The sequence below is a fragment of the Lissotriton helveticus genome, chromosome 8 (assembly GCF_964261635.1).
Source record: "Lissotriton helveticus chromosome 8, aLisHel1.1, whole genome shotgun sequence".
NCBI classification, from domain to species: domain Eukaryota; kingdom Metazoa; phylum Chordata; class Amphibia; order Caudata; family Salamandridae; genus Lissotriton; species Lissotriton helveticus.
In genome coordinates, this window is record NC_136069.1 from 995,543,518 (window position 1) to 995,567,802 (window position 24,285).

At 45.7% G+C, this 24,285-nt stretch overlaps 1 protein-coding gene across 2 annotated transcripts in view; it reads left to right on the forward strand.

The window, feature by feature from the left end:
• Positions 1 to 1,172: 1,172 nt before the first annotated feature.
• Positions 1,173 to 24,285, forward strand: part of LOC144773050 (transmembrane protein 45A-like) — a 489,234-nt gene continuing 466,121 nt past the window's right edge. Inside the window, exon 1 of one of the 2 annotated variants that reach the window (XM_078657835.1) lies at positions 1,173 to 1,304. The gene's annotated coding sequence lies outside the window, so the exon portion shown is untranslated. Of the gene's footprint in view, positions 1,305 to 1,423; positions 1,515 to 24,285 lie in introns of those variants that run through there. The other variant, XM_078657836.1, reaches the window with a different exon arrangement.

Consider the following 24,285-nt stretch of genomic DNA (forward strand, 5'->3'; position numbering starts at 1 on the left):
ACCCTGGTCCCGGGCCGTCCTCTGCTCTCGGGTCTGCCGCCTCTAACCAGTGAGCCACACTACTTCACTGGTTCCAACCTTCAAACCAAGATCTATGTCCTCTCCAAGGCCCCTGGTTGTTAAACCTTGTGCCATCAACATACAGAACTAATTCTGGTACAAATGAGGAAAATGTAATCAATACAATGGGAGGGGCACAGAATATCTATCTCACAAGATTTTGCCAGAGACACGGTGATCCGCCGCAAAGGCTTCCTGAATCTACACAAGAGACTCACTGACTTAAATATTCCATTCTCTTTTGCTGGTCCCTCAAGATTTCGGATCACTTTCAAAGATCGTACACAGATTTTTATGAACCTTAAGATCTTTCGACGTTCTTGGATAATCAATCTGAATCGCAAAGGGACTCAGACTATCTTCCTGGTACTTCTCATCCCTAATGTTTTCTGTATTTATTGACATGGTCTGTGCCTAATATTGTTTCATTCATCTAGTGTGGTGCCTGTTTATTTCTTCATCAATTATTATTCTCTCTTATCCGACGGTGCAGTTTGTTGTATTGTACTTAGTTCTACTTGGGATTACATCCCTGGTTTGTTCTGTATAATGCTGGTTGACCAAACTACATTTGATATTATTTGGATTTCAATTCCCAGTGTTGTTCTGTACTTTGCTGGCTGACCTAGTTTATATGATTCCTTACAGTAATGCTGTTGCAATTGACTAGTGCTAATATACCTTTAAATTCTTATTCATTTCTATTTTTACCTCTTCGCTACATTTTTTATTTATTGGTAAGTATTTGATCCTTTATTCATGTGCTCCTTTTACTTTCTATTTTATTTTATTTTCTGTCTTCCCTTTGTCCAATGGTCTTCTTAATCAGTCATTTATTTCTATCAATATATTTGTTTCTGTCGACATTGTACTCCAATTCTTTTTTTTCCTCTTTTCTAAATCTTTTTTCCATCAGTAAGTATTTGATCTGTTATTCATGTGACAATTGCCGACTTGGGGACAATCGAACTACAGTCATGGTGGCCAGTTACTGACGTGCATGCGCAGGGACAGGTCATGCACGCTAAAGCCCTGCCTCTCCCGTGTGAATGCGCTTCACGTTCCAGCTTTGGCTCACTTACCTGTGTCACTTCCGGTGTGTCGTGCCCTGCACTTCTGCATCGTGTTACGTCCGAGTTCCTTAGGACGGGTCGGCTTTGCCTCAACTCCTCTCCAGTCCAGTTCCTGGAATCCCTGCAAACCGAGAAATGAAACACATTATTGATTATCAGACCGTGGTTACGGTAAAAGCGCGTCGCGCTGCTTTTTACTTTATTATATTTTTGTTCACATCCTCTCACTCACCTGATTTGGGGTTCATGACTGTACAGAATCCTTCTTACATTTGATTGTTCAGCTGACCTACAAGAGAATATATGAGAGGTGAACCAGGAGTTTGTCATTCAGTTACTTACCTACACCAGAAGCATGGTTTAGCTGCGTCTGTTACTAAGGTGGGCAAATCACATTCCCATTCACTGAAAAGCATATATAGCCTCCTAGTTAACCCAGCTCCTTATTGAAATATTTCCTTACGTTTTACAGCAGTAAATCAATGTTGGTGCACCACTATCCTCCTCTATTGTTCTGAGATTGAAGAAGGGAATTTTAGGTAAAAGACAGATCCTGCATGAAATTCAAGTATAATCAGTGTGTCATGTTTGTTTACTTAATGTATGTTCCCTCTTATCTACAGCCTTTTGTTTCGCCTTGACATACTCCTGCAGTTCCTGGGTTGTGACGAGGGATTGTCTCCCCTTCTTTCCTTGTTTTATTTCCCTTCTTCCCCGGATTACCTTTTGTTGCTTAGACATAGACAAGCACAATAGGTGGTTGGGAGAAGTTGTGAACTATTTTTCAGTTCCATGACATTCCTGTGGAAATACAGGTGATATCCTGACAATTCATTTACTTCTTTACTTTCTATCTTAATTTATTGCTCTGTCTTTTCCTTGCCCAGTGGTCTTTATATTAATTCCTGACATCATTGAATACCAATGACCTGATAGTTATATAGTTGCCTTATGCTATAGTTATTATGCTTCACTTATTAAGATCAGCTTATGACAATCATTTTATTTATTTCTCTTAATAATTGTTATAACTAAAATGGTATGATTCATGATACTTTTATCCCACAGCTTTATTGTGGTTATTTATGCTATATATAATACGTTCATCTGTTGATAATAATACGATGCAATTCTGTGTTTTGAACTCTTTTCTTGTGAACTACTTCTTTAAAAGTTGTACAACTGTATGTTTCTCTTCATTATTTAAACTATCAATAACTTTTTCTCATATCACTCTTTTAACCCCTTGCATGCTGGTGACGAACCCCAGCCGTCACGCTCCGCGGTGCTCGTGTGCTGATGACGGCTGGGGTTCGTCACGGCCCCGCCCTGTTCATTTGTTTACCGCACAGTGGCGGAAACGGGCCAGCAGTGAAGGGGACAATAAGCTTAGTATTCCATTTTCTATTTTCTATACTCTTTTCTCTCTCCTTCGTTTCTACTCTTCCTTTTATTTGTTCTTTCGGTTGGCTCACTTATTTTACCTTATTTCTGTATATTTTATCTTTTTTTGGTCTCTTTGTTGATGGTCATTCACTTATATGTATATACTATTTATTGATAATGATCTTCATTGAAGTATCAAATTATCTTTGCTGATCTGTGTCATTATATGTTCCAACTTAGTATCTACTTACTCATTTTTTGCTTTACTCCTTTTAATGTGTATTTAATTGGAAGTTCTATACTATTATAGCCAGGATGATCTACTTATGAATTACATTTTATGTTAGACACCATACTTCTATTTAATTCTTATTTAATATGTGCTTTAACTGTATGAGATTGTTTCTGATTTTTCTTATTCCATCATTTTAAAGTTGGTTATTTATTCCATGTATTGTATTTATTCTCTTTACATTTTACTTGGATAACTTTTTGGACTGGTTTATGGTTCGTAGATTGATATTTATATTTTAACCTCTTCCATGCTGGTGACAGAACCGCTCCGTCACCAGCCTCGGTCGTGCTGTGCTGATAACGGAGCGGTTCCGTCATGGCCCGCTGGGCGCACCTGTGCGGCGCTGATTTTGTGCCTGCGCGGTGCGTACTATTGAGCGGGCAGGGCCGTGACGGAACCGCTCCGTCGCAAGCACAGCGCGCCCGAGGCTCGTGACGGAGCGATTCCGTCACGAGCATGGGAGCCCCGCACGGCCACCCTCCCCCCTGGCGCTGCGGCGGAATTGCCGCCGCAGCGAAGGTGTTAATATAAGCGGCTTTATTTATTTATAAAATGCTATCTATTTTGTATTTTTTTCTCAAATGTTCAACTATAATATATTTATTGTATTTGCATTATTTATTCTTGGTAGGAAAATATAGCAATTTAAGTAATCCACCTGTTTTGCCACTCTGCAGCTTGTTTATCCTTCAGCTGTCCATACCAAGGCTGATTGCCTCTGTTGTTGCTTTTCCTCGTTGTTCCCCCCATGTATTTTGTCTCCTATAGATATCCCCTGATAGGGGTTACATTTGGTTGATACTCTGTTTTTCTTTGGAATACTTTTGTTCTTTCTTTTCTTCCTTGTATGCTTCACTCCCCTCCTTGCTCTTTATCCTAGTTTTGGAACATCCACTTCATTTTATTTTGGGATACAAGCTTTATTTTCATTAGATTTTTATTTGTCTTGGTTACCCTTTTTTCTTTTAATCAGATGCATTTACTTAAGTTGCTTCATGTTTATCTATGTCTGGCTTAAATGTAGTTTCACTTAATGTCCGGGGGTTGAACCACCCTGTTAAGAGGGCCAAAATCTTAGATTACTGTAAAGGTTTTTCTGGTGAAGTGTTTCTACTTCAAGAGGCTAAGATTGCCATTAAAGAAGCTCTCCTTATGCGGAAGAATTGGGTTCTTGATGTTACTTGCTCCGAAGCCTCTGGGAAGAAGAATGGGGTTGTTACTCTTATTTCCAAAAACTCTGGTTTGTCTATTGTTACAGCTGAGCATGATACCAATGGCAGATGGCTACTTACTCGTTTGTCCAATGGTTCAGACGATCTATATATTATGAATTTATGTGACCCAAACATTGGTGACCCACTTTTTTGGCGTACCATAAATAAAAAACTTTCTGATATTCCTCAGAATTCAAGAAAAATTATTGGCAGTGATTTTATTCTTCCCTTTGATCCTATTTTGGATAGACATTCTGCTTTTAAATTTCGATCCCCTAGGGCGCATAAACACATGCTCAATATGTGCTTGTCTCATCATCTTGTTGACGCTTGGAGAGTGCATAATACTATAGGTAGTGATTTCACGTTTTTTTCCCCTCCACATTCTAGCTTCTCTCGTATTGATTATCTTTTGGTAGATGATGCCTCTCTTTTAAAACATAGTATAAATGTTATGATTCATCCAATAGTCGTTACTGACCACGCAGCAGTTTCTTTGTCTATCCTTAATCTTACAGATACAAGAGGCCCTCGTGATTGGCGTCTTAATACAGAAATTATGAAAGATAAGGATGAAGTTAAAGAACTTAGGGGTCGATTACGATGGCGGACAGAAACGGGTCCGACCGCTATGGTCGCGGCAAATATACTCCTGACCGCACTGCGGATAAACCGCCGGTGCAATTATGATTTTTCCGCCAGCACACTTCGACCGCGGCGGACGGATCACACCATAGACCGCCGCACGTGGACGGTACCACAGAAAAACCAGACGCAACGCCCGCGGAAACAGGCCCAACCTCCGCCAGGCCTGCGGAGGGACCGCCCGCACGATTAGGATAACCCCGCCATCCCAACGTAACTCATCACCGTCCACGACCGCCGTGGAAAAAAAAGCATAGACAAACGGAACTTGGCTGTGGAAGAACCAAACTGTTAGGGTTTGTGCACAGCAAAGAGCATGTCCCCTCTCATTGCACTAGTGGTCTCTGTAATAGCTCTCTTAAACATACTATTGAAAGCCTCCTTGTTATCTCAGCCCCTCCCTAAGACTTCTGTGTATGTTGCTCAATGTATTCACAAGTTTGGACATTGCTGTCTTGTTTGCACATGGGACCTTGCTTTTACCAAGGCTTATTTTGGACATTGCTGTCTTGTTTGCACATTGGACTTTGCTTTTACCAAGGCTTATTTAGAGCACTCCTCCCTAGGCCATGTGTTACTTCAACTCATTAGCATAATAACTGAAGTTCTGCACACCTGCTTGTGAGAACCACCCCCGGTTCTTCGAACCACACCCAGCTCTTCGAACGACACCCAGCCCTGTCTATAAAAGGCAGCCCCTGAGCCTCACCCAGTGCTTGTGCTCGTCTACCTCCCACTTACCTGAGAACAGATCCTTTGGCGCTGGCACTCCTGCTCTCTCCAGACCTTCATTGGCTTCAACGGGCGCGGCTGCTGGCTCTTCCTTCTTCCGGTTTCCGGCTCCTTCTTGCCTCAGCCCCTCTTCTGTCCACTGCAATCGACCTGCAAAAAAGAAAGAGGACAAGGTTAGACTGATCAGTATCCTTTTCAGCAACAAGTAAGTGCAAAATGTTTTATTACCTGAAAGAACTTTGTCGGCGATTTCTGGATTCATGTAAAGACAATTTGAAACAAGATATCTCCCACGAACTTTGTGGTTCAAACCCTTTGTTACAAGAATACTTTGTGGAACTTTGCGAAATAAACATTGTTTTACCTGGAACTTTTTAAGAATCGAACAGAGCAAACCATTGACAGCAAGGCAAACAGTAAATCAAGGACTTTCACAAATTACCTGCTGTATTTTGATGTAAAAGTACAGTATTTGTTTTATAAAAAGTCTGGAAATGTGTGAAAAGTGAGTTTGCTATTAAGAATTTAGGCTTTAGTTATATTAAGGTGAATGTTAGATGTTGGTAATTCTGATAATGATATTCGTTTGATTTTACAGAAGTTTTACAGTAATAGAAAGCACATCCCAGAACAGTAACACATTCCAAACCTGGAAGCTAGAAACCAGGATCCAAGAGGTACTTTTAGAAGAGAATTTCTAATAGATTAAGGGTTAGTCAGGAACACATTTAGGGATAGGTTGCACTTATCTGTTCTTTGTTTATGTTTCATAGGGCACCAGTTTCTACAGAAGTCAGAGAGGGCCGCAGATTTTAGCAGCACTTCTACAGTGGAAACGCAAGAACGGTGTTGTCTCTCTTTTTTTATTTTATCCACTTCCCCCCTTCCCTTGAGCTTCTGGTTCTTAGCGCACTGTTTAAAACTAGTGTGCTGGAACAAGCAGTTTCAGGGTGGGGTCGGACTGACTTCAACCTCCATCAGAACTGAACAGAAACTCAGATGAGCTGGGCTTTGACAGAAGCACAAGCCTTTAAAATATTCAGTTCTGTTGGACGATGAATGCCGGGGAAGAAACAGAGGGCATTGACGCCACAGATATGGCGCAGGCCCTAAACGAGGACTTGGACCATAATGAATCAGTGTCTGGCATCTTGCAACATATGCAAGAGGAAATAGAGAAATTAAAGTTGGAAAACACCTTTTTAAAACAGGATTTAAGCAGGTATAAACCTAGGGAATCTCAGTGAAACACAGCTTTTACGCATTTGTTTAAAACCTCTTCAGAGACAGGAGCGCCAGCAAAACATACAAATTTCCCTCCCCCAGTTGAGGTTACTGTTAATGTTCCTAATGCTGTGCCTTTAGCAGCACCTGAACGTTTTCATGGAGATAGTAACAAATTCCATGTTTTTATCAATCAATGTCAATTACACTTCGTTTGTAAACCACAACAGTTCCCTACTGATGCTAGGAAAGTGGCATTCGTCTTGTCTTATTTGGGCGGTACAGCAGCCAATTGGTCAATTCCTTTCGTGGATAGAGATAATCCCATCCTCCATAATTGGAATCGATTTAAACGTACTATGACCAGCCTTTTTTGCAAAACACACTTTTATGCAGGCAAGTGATAATGAGCTTTTAAATCTTAAACAAGGTAACAAGGACTTATTGACCTATCTCACTAGTTTTAATCGTTTACTCACCGAGACACGTTGGCCAGAAGAAAAGCGTGTCTCCCTTTTTTATAAAGGTTTGAGAGACGAGTTAAAAGACGCGCTGGCTCATATCGTTGATTTGCCAGAAGACTATTCTGACTTTGTAGATTTAGTCGCGAAATTGGAACACAGACTAGGAGAAAGAAAGGGAGATATCCAAACTGGAATCACGGTTAACTTTTATTAGACATGAGAAGAAAGACACAGATAATAAACTCCCTGCACCTGAGCCTATGCAAATAGGGACACTCAGAGGTCCACTCACGTCAGAGGAAAAAGAAAGAAGGAGAAAACTTCAATTATGTTTATATTGTGGCAAGGCAGGACATTTTGCCAGAGAATGTCCAGTAAAACCTAAAACTCCACGAAAGGGTACTGTTTCCTCTATCTCCTCAACTGAGTCAGGAAACGATTAAGCTCGACAAGGGGAGGTTACTTGTTCGAGAAAACATCTTAATCAAACCTCTAATTGTGCAGCCTTCATGATACCGCACATACCTAGACATTTCATAATTCAGATCTTTTTTATTGTTACTACTCAAGTTAGACATTCTCTCCCTGTCCTACTGGACTCAGGAGCAACAGGAAATTTTGGGGATAATAAGTTAGCTAACACATTAGGTCTTCCTATTTGCCTAAAGCCTTGTCCAGAAGCAGTATGCATAGTGGATGGGTCAGAATTGACCTCTGGATTAATCACAAAACAAACAAGTCCCCTTGTCATGGTCTGTCAAAACGGGCACACAGAGATGATTAGCTTTGATCTGATAGATACCCCTAATATTGGCTTGATTCTCAGGGTACCCTGGTTAACAACTCATAACCCAAAAATTGATTGGGTGAACAGAACAGTTACTTTGGATTCCTCATTCTGTAGAACCAATTGCTATCAAGAAGCAGGTACAGAACAGAGCACAGTAATACGCTGTGCTAGTGTTACACAAGATGAACCTAGTCTCCCTCCTGAATATTCTGACTTTAAAGACGTTTTTGATCCAGTGAAGGCTAGTGTGTTGCGCCCACATCGGTCATATGACTGCCGTATAGATCTTATCTCAGGGGCCCCTTTACCTAATAACAGAGTATATGCTTTGACTGACGAAGAGACCAAATATTTAAGAACCTACCTAGATGACCTACTACAGCCTGGGTTCATCCGGCATTCCACATCTCCGGTGTCATCTCCACTTTTTTTTATCCCGAAGCCGGTTAAATCTCTCCGCGCGTGTATCGACTATAGAGGACTAAATAAGGCTACAATAAAAAATAAATATCCTCTTCCTCTAATACCTGTGTTGTTGGATCAATTAAGACATTCTACTGTGTACACTAAACTAGATCTGCGGGGAGCTTACCACCTGGTCCGAATAAAAGAGGGGGATGAGTGGAAGACAGCTTTCAAGACAAAGTTTGGTCTATTTGAGTACACAGTAATGCCCTTTGGGTTGTGTAATGCCCCTGCGGCCTTTCAATTCTTTATAAATGAGGTCCTATACAAATTCCTGGACGTTTGTGTCATAGTATACATAGACGACATCCTCATTTACTCCAAGAACCCGGAAGAACATAGCCAACATGTTCGTGCAGTATTATCAAAGTTAAAAGAAAATCATCTCTTTGCTAAATTAGAGAAATGTACTTTTAATGTCAGCAAAGTGGACTTTTTAGGATACTGCCTGTCACCTCAAGGAATAATTATGGATGAAAAGAAAATTAGTGCTATTACTGATTGGCCAGAACCATCATCTGTGAAGGATGTTCAGAAATTTCTGGGTTTCGCCAATTTTTATAGGAGGTTTATTTTTCATTTTGCAGACATTGCGGCCCCAATAACTACCTTGTTGCGGAAAGGGCAACAATTTCTTTGGTCTGATGAGGTGGCACACGTCTTTCAACTCCTGAAACAAAAGTTCACTTCAGCCCCAATTCTGCAACATCCTGATCCTGACTTGCCATTTTTTGTTGAAGCGGATGCTTCATAAGTAGCTTTAGGAGGAGTTCTTCCTCAACGAGATGCAGTAGATGGCCAATTACATCCTATAGCCTTCTATTCCAAAAAGTTATTACCAGCTGAACAAAATTACACTGTGGCTGAAAGAGAATTATTAGCTATCAAAGTAGCCTTTTCTGAATGGAGGCACCATTTAATGGGAGCCAAGTACCCTGTTACCATCTTTTCTGACCATAACAACCTACAGTTTTTTGGATCACTAAAAGCATTAACTCCACGTCAGATGCGCTGGCTAAATTTTTTTTGTACATTTGACTTCGTTATAACCTATAGACCAGGTGCACAACAAATTCAATCTGATGTGTTATCTAGATACGGACATACCTCAGACATGAAACAAGACAAAATAGGAGAACCCATTATTCCTCCCCAAAAACTTTTGGCACCAGTACAACAGAAGGATTTCATCACAGATCTATATAATGCACACATACAAATAGCACCTCATAATTGGTTAAAGGATTCCCATAACTCAATACAACGAGGTTTATTGTATCACGACAATATGCTATTAGTGCCCACCACAGTATTGCAAACACAGGTGATAATTTGGCATCACGCCTCACCGTTGGCAGGTCATCCTGGCTGGGTAAAAACCCTGGAAAATGGCCGAAAACAATTTTAGTGGGATAATATGAGTAAGGACATTAAGCAATTTGTCACTACCTGTCCAGTTTGTGCAAGACATAAACTTCTCATAAGGCCCCTGACGGTTTGTTAATACCAATGCCTTCACCCAAACAACCTTGGCACACTGTGAGTGTAGACTTTATTGTAGGTTTACCACCAGTAAAATCCTTCACAACAGTGTTAGTGATAGTGGATTTTTTGTCTAAAATGGCACATTTCGTACCATTATGGAAATTGCCAACTGCGGCAGAATTTGCCGATATTTTTATAAGAGAAATTGTGCGTTTACATGGTTTGCCAAGTAAAGTGGTGTCAGACCGAGGTAGCCAGTTCAACTCTAGATTTTGGAAAAAATTATGCGAAAAACTAAAAATAGATGTGGCATTATCCACTGCTTTCCATGCAGAAACAGATGGACAAACTGAACGACTGAACCAAAACGTACTTCAAACGCTACGTTGTTTATTGGCTGATTATTCTAGTGAATGGTTGGAAGCTCTCCCTGTAGCAGAGTTTGTTTATAATAATACTGAGCATGCAGCTCTACTTTGCTCACTATTCTATTTCATGCAGGGGTATCATCCGAGAGCTATACCCATTTTATTAGAAGATTCCCTGTTGCCTACAGTAACAGATAGACTAACGAGATTAGGTGACATACAAGACAAGGCCAAGAAACATTTATTAAAGTACAAAGAAAGCATGAAAAGACAAGCAGACAAACACAGATCTGAGGCCCCAATGTGTAAAATCGGTGACAAAGTATGGCTCTCCACAAAGAACCTAAATATAGAGGGATCCCGAAAGCTGCAACCACGTTTCATTGGACCCTTTAGTATAACTGCCATAGTAAACCCGGTAACAGTAAAATTGGACTTACCAAAAGAATACCCAGTACATGCTACATTCCATGTGTCCTTGCTTAAGCCGTACAACCCAAATACCCGACCCGAACCACCACCTCCACCCATACCAATTAAGGGAAATTTAGAATATGAAGTGAAAAGCATAAAAGACGCAAAAAGAATTCATGGACGTCTGTTTTATTTAGTAGAATGGAAAGGATATGACGAAACTGAGAATTCATGGGAACCTATGTACTCTCGCTCTCTGGTTAAGCACGCCTTAGAGGTTTATGAACTCCTTTTGGAGGACCAATATGATCTCTTATTATTTGACTGAGACTTGGTTTAATGAATCCTCGGCGCCCATGGTTGAGTTGGCTATCCCCAGGGGGTTTAAGATTATCAGGGTAGATAGGAAGGTGGGCAGGGGTGGAGGCTTAGCAGTGGTTTATAGAGATTCCTGGACTCTGGTCCACGAAGTCTCCCTAGGAATTGAAGGGGCTGAATTTTTGGACTTTTCTATCCCCCTCACCCCTCACTTTACGCTCGGGGGGACACTTGTCTATAGGCCCCCGGGCTCTTCTGGAGCGTTCTTGAAAGCCCTCCCTCGATGAGATCATTGTTCCTAGGGTTTTACGCTTCTCCAGCTTTCTATTACTGGGGGACTTTAACATACATTTCGACTGCCCGTCCGGGGCCGATATGATTGAACTATCGGACTCCCTGAAATTGGCACAACTTACTCAATGGACTAACTGCCCCACACACATCGGGGGACATATTCTTGATTTGGTGTGCTCTAACTTTCCCCTGTCTGGTATCCATCCTCTTCAAATACCCTGGTCTGATCACCCCCTGATTCAGTTTTCCTGGTCTATTGCTAAACCTGTGGTTTTTTTAAAGTCCCCTCTAAGTAAACCCTCTCAGAGGATTGATGCTTCCGTCTTCGGCAGGGTTCTGTCTAACTCCCGGCCTTCTGCCAATGTGACACTGGAGGGTGCTATAATGAATTTCACTAACTGGATTGCCCAAGCGGTGGAGTCTGTTACTCCTCTCCTCCCCGACAAGCGCGTTATAAATGCGCCATCTAAACCCTGGTATTCTAGCAATCTTAGAGCATTAAAGCACTCTTGTAAAAAACTTGAACATGGCTGGAGACTAAATTATTGTCCTTTGGCGAAAGCTGTACTCAGAAAAGCCCAGAGGGAGTATTACGGAGCTATTAAGGAGGCTAAAAGCCTTTTCTTTACTGAGCGCATCGCCAGCTCTAGAAATAACTCAAAGGAAATATTTTCCATTGTACAGAGCTTTCTCAATCCTGTTGCAGAGCGGATTGATCTACCTGTTTCGGCAGAATGGTGTGAGGAACTGTCTGACTTTTTTATTGACAAAATCCAGGCCATACAGGATTCTCTAGGGTCAGACTGCATCGAGCAGACTGAGGCCCATACCTTAAGTTCACCAATTCCCCCTCTGCCTGCCCCCTCACTAACGGCTTTTCAGCCGATCACTCCGAAAGACTCTCTATCTATTCTTTCATCTCTCAAATTCGGATCTCCCTCCGATCCGTGTTTTGCTAGACTTCTTGCTGAGGTGGCCGAGGTAGTTAATCCGGAGGTGAATTCTATCATAAACCTATCACTTCAGACCGGCGTTGTTCCCAAGGTATGGAAGGAGGCCAAACTTATACCACTCTTGAAAAAGCCCTCCTTAGATCCTAACATCCCTGCCAGCTATCGCCCTATTTCTTTACTTCAGGCGGTGGCTAAGATTTGTGAGAAAGCAGTTTTTAGGCAGCTATCCACTTTTGTTGAGTCATCAGGTGCCCTTCATCCTGCTCAATCCGGATTTAGAGCCTCCTATAGCACCGAGACTGCCCTTGTGGAAATATCAGAAGCCATAAGGGAGTGTCTGGACGGGGGCGGCAGAGCGGCGCTGATTTTATTGGACCTCTCTGCCGCCTTCGATACGGTCCCCCACCAACTAGTCCTCTCTAGGCTCTCCCACATTGGCGTGTCTGGGCAGGCCTGGAATTGGCTTGAATCTTTCCTAGTAGATCGCACACAGCAGGTCTGGATGCCCCCTTTCTCTTCCACCCCCCCGCACAGTAGCCACCGGAGTCCCTCAGGGGTCGACTCTGAGACCCCTGCTTTTTAACATTTACGTTACCCCCCTGATCTTCCTAGCGGAGGAGCTGGGTGCAAAAGTCATCGCATATGCGGATGACACTCAGCTCCTCTTTACCTGGAAGGAGGGTGAAACATCTCCTTCAGCTGCCCAGCGCTGCCTTGCAGCGGTCTTTGGTTGGCTGGCCCGGGCACAGCTGAAGTGTAATGAGGGTAAATCAGAGGTTCTCCTCTATGGCCCTTTTCCATCGTTCTTTAAAGAGACTTTGTGGCCCCCTGAGTTTCCCCAGCCGTTGTCATCTGGCAATCCTGCGAAAAATCTGGGGATCTGGTTTGACGAGGATCTCCGTTTTCCACTCAAATAAAGCAATTGGCAGGGGTATGCTTTGGTATCCTAAAATCTCTTAAGAAGTTCTTCCCTTTGCTACCTCGTTCTGACAAGGAAATGGTCACTCAGGCATTGATCTTGTCCCGTATTGACTACGCCAATGGCTTATACGTTGGACTCCCGGGATACCAGTCAAAGAAATTGCAAGTGATTCAGAATGCGGCGGCCAGGGTTCTGCTGCAAATCCCTGGGCGCACAAGCATGAAGCAGCATTTACGCGACTTGCATTGGCTGCCTGTTGTCCACCGCATTCAGTTCAAGGCCCTCACACTGGCTCATAGAGCCTTGCATGGTCTTGGCCCGGTTTACCTCCAGAGGCGCTTTTCCTTCTACACGCCTTCTAGAAACCTTCGCTCTACCACTCTGTGCTTGACCACTGTTCCCCGCTTTCGCAGGGTTCGGTGAGGGGGTAGCTCCCTCTCTGTTAAGGCTGCAGTGGCCTGGAATTCCCTTCCTCTGGAGCTGCGCAACATCCAGGACACTATGCTATTTAAGAAACAGCTGAAGACCTTCCTTTTTAATCAATCCTTCTAAATATGCTGCTTGTTGTTATGGTTCACCTCCGTGCCGGGACACTCTTGAGTGCGCGATATAAATGTTTAATAACATAACATAACAATAACATGTACATGCCCCATGGTTGATTAGACAGTTTCATCTAAAAAATCCAGGGAAACCCCGTCCAGTAGGAGGGCCTTTGAGGGGGGCGACTGTTAGGGTTTGTGCACAGCAAAGAGCATGTCCCCTCTCATTGCACTAGTGGCCTCTGTAATATCTCTCTTAAACATACTATTGAAAGCCTTCTTGTTATCTCAGCCCCTCCCTAAGACTTCTGTGAATGTTGCTCAATGTATTCACAAGTTTGGACATTGCTGTCTTGTTTGCACATTGGACCTTGCTTTTACCAAGGCTTATTTTGGACATTGCTGTCTTGTTTGCACATTGGATCTTGCTTTTACCAAAGCTTATTTAGAGCACTCCTCCCTAGTCTATGTGTTACTTCAACTCATTAGCATAATAACTGAAGCTCTGCACACCTGCTTGTGAGAACCACACCCAGTTCTTCGAACCACACCCAGCCCTGTCTATAAAAGGCAGCCCCTGAGCCTCACCCAGTGCTTGTGCTCGTGTACCTCCCACTTACCTGAGAACAGATCCTTCGGCGCTGGCACTCCTGCTCTCTCCAGACCTTCATTGGCTTCAACGGGCGTGGCTGCTGGCTCTTCCTTCTTCTGGTTTCCGGCTCCTTCTTGCCTCAGCCCCTCTTCTGTCCACTGCAATCACCTGCAAAAAAGAAAGAGGACAAGGTTAGCCTGATCAGTATCTTTTTCAGCAACAAGTAAGTGCAAAGCTTTTTATTACCTGAAAGAACTTTGGCCGCGATTTCTGGATTCATGTAAAGACAATTTGGAACAAGATATCTCCCACGAACTTTGTGGTTCAAACCCTTTGTTACAAGAAAACTTTGTGGAAATTTGTGAAATAAACATTGTTTTACCTGGAACTTTTTAAGAATCGAACAGAGGAAACCATTGACAGCAAGGCAAACAGTAAATCAAGGACTTGCACAAATTACCTGCTGTATTTTGATGTAAAAGTACAGTATTTGTTTTATAAAAAGTCTGGAAATGTGTGAAAAGTGAGTTTGCTATTAAGAATTTAGGCTTTAGTTATATTAAGGTGAATGTTAGATGTTGGTAATTCTGATAATGATATTCGTTTTATTTTACAGAAGTTTTACAGTAATAGAAAGCACATCCCAGAACAGTAACACATTCCAAACCTGGAAGCTAGAGACCAGAATCCAAGAGGTACTTTTAGAAGAGAATTTCTAATAGATTAAGGGTTAGTCAGGAACACATTTAGGGATAGGTTGCCCTTATCTGTTCTTTGTTTATGTTTCATAGGGCACCAGTTTCTACAGAAGTCAGAGAGGGCCGCAGATTTTAGCAGCACTTCTACAGTGGAAACGCAAGAACGGTGTTGTCTCTCTTTTTTTATTTTATCCACTTCCCCCCTTCCCTTGAGCTTCTGGTTCTTAGCGCACTGTTTAAAACTAGTGTGCTGGAACAAGCAGTTTCAGGGTGGGGTCGGACTGACTTCAACCTCCATCAGAACTGAACAGAAACTCAGGTAAGCTGGGCTATGACACAAAGGAACATCACCCCTGCCGTCAAACCGAAACAAAAATGGCGGACGGAAGTAAATAGTAAACCAAAAAAAAGGACACACACCTACCTGGAACACCCACCCCCAACAACTACATTCCCCAATGACACCCCCCCCCCCCCCAGCACAAACAAGAGCATCCAAGTCTCCACACCCACAGAACACCTGACTGCAAAAAACCATTGGGACACAACCACCACACAGAGTATAAAAGGAATCCCTCCCATTTCCACAATCCTTTGCATCACAGCACAGCTGCAAGAAAGAGGCACACATCACACACAACAGACACACAAAAACATACATACAACCTGCACACCAACACACCCACCACACCAACCCCCACAACACTATCCTTACATACCACACACCTGCACACCCAACACCCCCGACACCTAGCACATCACACGCCATGGCCCCCAAGAAAATCCCCAAGTTCACAGAAAGTGAGTTGAAGGTCATGGTGGATGAAATCATCCGTGTAGAACCACATCTGTTTGGTACCCTAGTCCAGCAGACCTCCTTGGCAAATAAAACCACAATGTGGGACAGGATAGTGACCAGAGTGAATTCTTCAGGGACTGTGCCATGCACCAAACACGATATCCAGAGGCGGTGGCATGACCTCAAGGCAAGTGTGAAAGGCATCAGGGCCAAGAACCACCTGCGGGCACACTACACTGGCGGTGCCCCCCCCATGGAACCAATACCATACACCCAATGGGAGGAGAAGGTGCTATCCACACTGCACCCTGAGAGCCTGGAAGGAATATATGAGGGAGTTGAGGCTGGTAAGTACAAACCTATGACCACCATCACACTGTTATGTCCTGACTTGCACAACTGCTAAGACACATCTCCCAGGCTCCAATCCATGCATGTGGACCACACAGTCACTCAAATGTAAACCCTAGGGCTCAAATGCACTCACCATGATCAACCACAAATGTAGCCTCCTACGTTCCCAGGCTTGCATGTGGTCAAGCAGCTAGCACTACAGCTCCCAACAGGCCCCTATGTCTACAGGGAGGGTGGGTGTGGGTGAGAGGCCAGCACTACAACTCCCAACAGGCCCCCATGTCTACAGGGAGGGTGGGTGTGGGTGAGAGGCCAGCACTACAACTCCCAAAGGCTCCCATGTCTACAGGGAGGGTGGGTGTGGGTGAGAGGGCAGCACTACAACTCCCAACAGGCCCCCTTGTCCCACCCCAGAGCAAGATGGAGTCCCCCCACCATGTGCTGACCAGTGCATCTCCCTCTTCAAACTTACAGGTAGGTAGCCATCTTCACAGAGAGGGGTGGGTGTGAGGGGGAAGTATGTACTCCAAATTCCAATGTGCACCCTCCACCCTCATGATTGCAGCGAGGAACAACACAACACATGGCTTTGTAGTAACTCCATGGTTAAAATGTGAAATTAAACATGGGACAGGTGAGTATAGGAGGGCAGGTGCAAGGCCAGGTGGGGGACAAGACCCACCCAATCCTGGGACCGAGACCCTGGATCTCATTTCAAGAGTGCATGCGTCTTACGAGCGGTCGCAGGCACAGGCGGATCAAGCGCCAAGACTCACTTGAGACCCACCAGCTGTTGAGGTCCATGGACAACCGTATGGGACAAATGGTAGACCTCATGGGGCAGCAAACATCTGTTTGGAGGGAGTGGTTATCCCGCAACACATCCCCTCCCCCAAGTGGCCAGTGGGACAGGACACCACCACCACCACCATCACCTGAGGCCACTGAAAAGGAGGTGTCCCCCGAACAAGCTACCCCCCACAGCTGGGTCCACTCCGGCTCGAAGCCGGAGGGGCCGTCCGAGGCTGGATCCAGGACAGAGCAGTGGCAATGCACCAGCCAACCACCAGAAGAGGAGCCGGCACTGACTTCACCGTTCATTGAGCCTGGCATTCTCTCTGTGAACTATCTTGCCCCACATTGCCAAGCATTGGCACAAGTCTGTTGGACTAGGCTTACACCACACAATGTGGTGTCTACACGGTGGGATCATCTGACATGACCTTCAACTCACTCATCTCCTCCACCACCATTTTGTAAATATGTACATACACAAATCCACCCCTTGTAAATAAACACCATGGAAACACTCAAGGCTGTGTGACCTCCATGTTTTAAACACAGGTTTGTCTTAGTTGTTGACATTACCAGGTGCAGGGATCAATGTTGTTCGGAATTATGGCTCTGTGGGAGTGGCCTAGGGATAATGAGAGAACAACAAGCACAGGTCAGGAAACTGAATCACACCCATCACACCACACCGTACTGCAACATCTCACAAACCACACTCATCACAAATTAAGCGGACCACAGGACACACATCAGGGAGCATTGCATGTACACCATGTCCCAAATCCATTTGCGAACAGAACATACCAGAACAGGCAGCATTCACACACCAGATCCACCCATCACCAGCAAACATACATCACGCATTTAACAGCAGCACAAGACGTAGTTACTCACATTCAAGGAAAGTAGCGGTCAATGAGCTGACGCCTCTGGTCCACACCTTCTTCCTCCCCACTATCCTCATCACTGGACATGGGTGGGATGGGAGGCGGAGCAACCTGTTGGTCTGCAGGGTCCAGAATCACTTCAATATTCTTGCACAAGGCCAGGTTGTGAAGCATGCAGCAGGCAACCACGATTTTGCATACTTTGCCGGGTGAGTATTGTAGGGCCCCTCGGGTTTTATCCAGGCAGCGAAACCTAGACTTCAGCAGTCCAAATGTACGTTCCACCACCCGACGTGTCTTCCCATGGGCCTCATTATAGCGCATTTCAGCTGTGGTAGTTGGATTCTGTAGGGTGCTCAGCAGCCACAGGCGGTTTGGGTACGCAGAGTCACCTAGGTGGGGGGATGACAGACACATACATCAGTACCAGTACTGGTGGAAACAGCATGGCACACATACAACACAGTAGTCATCACAGCACACCTACAAGCCACGCACGATCTTGACGCAGAATAGCCATCAGTTGGGGGACAATGCTGCTCCGCAGGATGTGGGAGTCATGTGCGGATCCCGGAAATCTGGCACACACATGGGAGATGATGTTGTCAGCCAGGCACACCACTTGATTGAATGGTAGTGCTTTCGATTGCGATAGATGAGTTCACGTGCCTGGGGTGGAACTAGACCAATATGTGTGCCATCAATGACACCCACTACGTGTGGAATCTGGGCCAGGGCATAGAAGTCCCCTTTCACTGCTGCCAACTCTGCCGGACGTGGGAAATGGATGCAATCATCCTTGTAGTTGGTATCCCCCCATTCAGTCACATAGCGGCACCCACCGCCGGGTCCGGGCGGTGGGTGCAGCTATGTGATTGAATGGGGGATACCAACTGCCATTTCCACTTGCACATTCAAATGATCTGTTAGCCTGCCCCACCACCGCAGAATGCGTGCTCCGCCATTGCGATGCCAGCGAGTGATGATTTTCACATGATGCACCATCGCGGTAGCGCGCACATGTAGTTGGTGGTGTGTGACCGTGATGGTCCTTGCACATGCAGCCAATGGAAACAGTTACCGCAGGACGCGTAAGTGAATTAAAAAAAGGGGTAAGCTGTGCACCGCCACAGTGGGGCCAGTCATTGGCTCATTTTGAATGAGGCAGCCCGGGAACACCAATTGATGTAGACGTGTGTCACTGATATCAGCTCAGGGCCCTATAAATGTGTGAGTTTGAGCACCACACATCCACTGCTTACAGCCACTGCTGCCTGCACCCATCACCTCTACCTGCTGCTGCTGCTGCCTACTCCACCAACTGCTGCTGTTGTGCCAGTGTCCTGGACCTTGCCATGGCGAGAGTTGGACAGATCGGTCCTGTCCCTTCAGTGCAGAGGAGCTGGAGGTCCTTGTGGACGATGTGCTCCACCACTATTAACGGCTCTACGGTGCCCCAGGACAGGTGGTAAGTGCAGTGGGGGACATGTTGGTGTGCAGGAGGTGGTCCCTGACTCCTGGCCTCTGCAAACTGGGCAGTGTTCTGTGGGAGGCAGTGTGGGTATGCCCCAGAAGGCCAGGCACGCTGTGATTTGTTCCTGGTTCTGTCACTGACTGATTGACCTCTATGCTGCAAAGTGTTATCTTTGAGGGGTCACAAACATGACATATGTAGTCTTGTGGCTGTGCTGGGTCATGACCGATCACAACTATCTTGTGGGTGTGTACCTCACCTGCCTTCCATGATGGACTAATGCCATATTGACCTGTCAGTCACATATGTTGTACTGTGCATGGCTGCTGACAGATACCTGTACCTTCTATCTGTGTGAACAGCCAACTGTTCACTGACTTGCCCCCTCTTGTCTATCATTATGGTAGGTCAAGCAGCACCATCGCAAGGCCGTGTGGAGGGCCATAGCACGTGATGTACGGGCAGTGGGGGTGTGCAACAGTGTGAGAAGTTGGCCTGGTATATGATGTCCACAGTTCTGTGGGCACCTTGTATCAGTCCAAACAATCCCTTATGGTGATGGTTGTAAGTCAACCTTATAGACAAGCTATCCTAGGGGTAGCATGGACTAAGCAGCCTTAAAGGCTTAACTCAAGAGGGCATGTGAAGCCAGCTGTTTTACCATATGCAATCCTGTAATACCAAATGAAAGGACACCACACAAGTTATATATTATAAAAATATATGTATTTATTCTCAGAATAATCCCCACTACTCTTTATGAGCAATGAAGCACAAGCGTTTAAACAAAAGCACAATATTACATATGAAAGTAGCACATTTATGGATGAGGCCGGTGGCCACTCAAACCATATATCAAAAAAGTGGTATAACAATCACTATTCGATCAGTGGTAAGGCCTAGGGCCTTGGGAATCGCTTGGACTACAGTGGACTAACAATAGTTAGGACGGGAGTAGCCCGCGGGATTCGGGTGCAGTGCCTAAAGCACGAGCATGCACCAATGTAATGTCAATGGTGCGTAAAAGTTATCGAGTTACAGTTTTAAGAGTCTTCCAACTGGACTAGAAGGACAAAACTTTAGACTTAGACACTAGAGGTGTAAATCTCTACAGGAGCATCGGCATTCAAGAGTTACCTCACCCACAGGAAGCGGGTGCACAGGTGCAAAGATGTGTCGGGTTTCGTCACGCAGTTCTAGGGTGCCTGGAGATGAAGATGCTGCAGGTGTCCAGAAGAGAAGTGTCCGGTGCGATCCAAGGGTGGATCGAAGTTGAAGAGTACCTGAAAGCAGAGGGGACAGAGTCTGGGTCACTAGCCAGTGACCAGGAAGGAACCAGGAAGGAACCAGGCAATGTCGGGCGCAATCAGGTCGATGTTGTGAAGTTTGTCTCCGCTGCCATGTAGACTCTGGGGCACCGAGGATGTCCAGGAGTGGATCACGAGCTGACCCTCAAAGGCTCTGGCTGTCGGTGGTGTCGGCTTCTGGATCAGAGTCAACAAACCTTGGCAAAGGCAACCTACGCAGGATTCAAAGAACGCTTAATACTCGGACCAGCAAGGTCAGAGCGGGTGCTCCTTTTCAGGGGAGCCAGGGCCATTCTGGAGCAACCAGACCAGCTGTGTAAATTCAAAGGTTCGTCGGTTCTGAGGCCACTAGCTAACGGGCAAGTGACCGGACCAACGCGTCAAGCAGGAAAATGCAAAAGGGCCCCACGCAGCACTCATCAAGTGTGGAGAGGTGAGCTTTCGTGCAAAAGCTGCTCGGGGCTAGAGCTTCTCAAACTCCAATGCACAGCTACGAGGGAGCCTCGGGTGCTGCATGGTCAGCGCTTCGTAGTTTTTTCAAGATGGCCGCTCCCACGCTTCAGGTCGCCTCCACGGGTCTCAGCTCTGCATAGACTGTGGATCAGGCTGTTGGAAGTCAGGATCGCTGGCTCTTGTTGATCTCTGTTGCTCGAGTTCCGGCGGGAACTGCAACAAAGCAAACATCGAGGTGCTGGATGGTGCCTGTTTGCACAGGGAGGTCACTCCTTGACCACAAGGGAGATTCTTCAGTCTTCCACGTCGAGTGGGATGTCGAAGGGTCCAGAGTTTCGTTTCATAAGTTTCAGTCAGGATAATCTGATGTGCATTGGCACTGCTCCCACCTATATTCCAAATCTGGGGGCTGGATTACCTGCTAGGTCCCTCCTATGGGTGGGACCCAGGAAGGGGGTGGTTACACCCCTTTCCCTTTGTCCAGTTTTGCGCCAAGACTGGGGCTGGAGTGCCCCAGAACCGGTTTGACTGGAATCTGCCCAGGGAAACCTTGTGCGCCCCAGGCAGTGTCTAGTTTCTTTCAACCCTCCCTGCTACAATCCACTATCTCCTGTCTGGGGTGGTGTGACACCTCCCTGTGACAGGAGATCCTTTGATCAAGCCTCCTCTGCCGAGTTTCGGTCAGCAGCAGGAGGCCAGACTCCTGTCTGTGGCAGCAGCATCAATTTTGTGATGCTGGGGCTCTGGTTAGGATTAACAGCGTTTGCAGTAAGTAAATTGTCTTCTCCCTCTAGAAGGGTGGAATGCTACCCCCGTCCCTGAACTGGCGAGGGGGTAGTATTCCAAAGTGTATGACACCAAACACGACATGTTTTGATATAGCCAAACCAAAGTTAGCATTAACCGCTAGGATTATAATGCACTTAAGAGTATATGGTATGGCAGTATCACTAGAACAGCTATAAGGAAATGGTTCTGAAAGCTGCAGACAGGCTCAGCTCATGCTAGAGCACCATCTCACATAAAACCAAGCACTCTGCCTCCAGGATTGTTAAGGCCTGCCATAGGAGTGACTGATAGGTATATATGTGTCCAGATATAGGTTTAGATATAGGTATACTATATCTAAGCAAGGGGTGATTACACCACCTTGCCCCAGCTGAGGGATCAGCCAGTTGTGTCGATTTAAGTACCAGCCAGGGGTGGCAAAAGATATGCTGCAGCCCCTGGTAGGCCTTGGATGCACCTATGCCCTGGGCACCTATAGTGCACTGTACAGGGGCTGAAAGGTGTCCAGTACCAAATTGGTGATGTACCTAGGGTACATGGAGTCCATTTAAAGAGAGAGCAGATAGCCTGGCGCCCTGATTAGCAGGATCCCAGGCCAACTAAGTCGAAAACCAGCTAAACACTAGGCAAAAAATCTGGGGTAACCATAGTCAGGTATCCACCCTCCTACATAACCCCCCCCCCAAAATGAAAGGAGATAAGGCTATCCTTGACCAGGTAAGCCTATATTACCTGAGTGGCCATATAAGGAGGAACCTGCACTGGCATGGTTACCTCCTGTGACATGGTCCACCAAGTAATCCCTCACCCTGGGGTGTCAGAGGGTCTCCACCATGGGGAATTACTACCTGTGGTGTGTTTTGGCAAAGTAAAAGGCTGGTGTTGAGATGGAGTACTGAAGTGAGGTTCCACTAATGTAGGGCTCAGCTTCCTCTAATCATCTTCCACCATGTGTGCCTTTCTTTCCTTGACTGAGTTGCATTGTGCTCTCAGGGTCAACCTCTGGCTGCCTACAGGTGGAGGCTGGGTCCCTTTGGTTGGCATACTGGAGGGACAGGTCAGGTTTGGGGCCTTGGGGTCCCAGGTTTGGATGTGCCCAACAGTGTCCATTGTGGGGAGGTCCCTAACTAGTGATAAGGGGGATCCCTCAGGAATATTTTAACTTTTTCACCTTGCTAGGGCTGCTAGCTTTGGTGCCCCTAATCTGCTGATGGGGGTGCTTTATTTGACAGGGGGCCCTGTGGGGCTCACTGACCTCCTTGACCTCTGTAGCCCTGGGCTGACTGAGGCAGGGTAGAGAGGGGCAGGTTACCTTCTCCAGACTGGGTCGCACCTTGGAAGGGTCCACTGACATCAGGGGCTCGGCCAGGCTAGGCTTGACTACCTCTGGGGAAGTTTCTTCACAAGGGGTAAGATCAGTTCCCTGAGGAGGCTGATCCTTTCCTAATGTCTGGTGGGAGGGAGATTTCTCTTCCTCCTCAATGCTCTCTGTTTGTGTGGAGTGATCCATAGTTTCAGGCTTCACAACACAGGAATCCGTTTGAGTTTGGGCTGTGGCCATCACAGCCCCACCAACCTTTTCAGGAAGGGACTCAGTTTGGTTATGGGCTGGTACCATAACAGATTTGCTAACCTTTTCAGGAAGGGATTCTGTTGAAGATGGGGCTGAGTCTTGCACAGGCCTACAAACCTTTTCAGGAAGGACATCTTGGATTGGGGTTGTGGCCATCACAGCCCCACTAACCTTTCCATGGAGATTAACCATTTTAGAATGGGTTTCTTGTTCGACCTCAGCCCAGGCTGAGATTTCTAAATCATTCCCAAGTAGACAATCTACAGGCAAGTTTGGGGACACTGCCACTCTCTTTGGGCCAGTGACACCTCCCCAGCTGAGATTTACCACTGCCATGGGATGATTTTTCTGCACTCCATCAATGTTTGTCACCTGGTATGTGGCACCAGGTAAAAGTTGCCTTGAGGGGACTAGATTCTCAGTCACCATAGTGATACTAGCCCCTGTGTCTCTATAGGCCTCAACTTTTTGACCATTGATGTGGGGCTCTTGTCTGTACTTGCTCAAAGTGTTTGGGCAATCAGTGAAGTTGGCAAATCCCATGCCATTTTCACACACAAGAGTAGCTTCCTTGGAGAAGTTGCTTGTCGGGCAAGATGGCGCGGCTTGTTAGACGCTGTGAGGCAGCTCCCAAGCCAGCACTTCGAAAGAAGCAGTATAGAGAAGGAGAATCGAAAAATGCCTCGCTAATAATAAGTAACAATTGAAAGTGAGGCACTTACCCTATTTCTTGCTGCACTTGAGGTTGTTAATGCCCAAATGGTGAACCTGGCGTGATGTCCGAGATCAGAGTTGAGGATCAGCTGGACCCGAGTGCATTACAGCAGCGTTTCTCGTTCTGCACTTCCTTGATCGGTGTGCTTGTTCTGCGGTTCATAGCCCGCCTGCAGAGCAGTGGAGGAGCTGAGCGAGCTACACAAGTG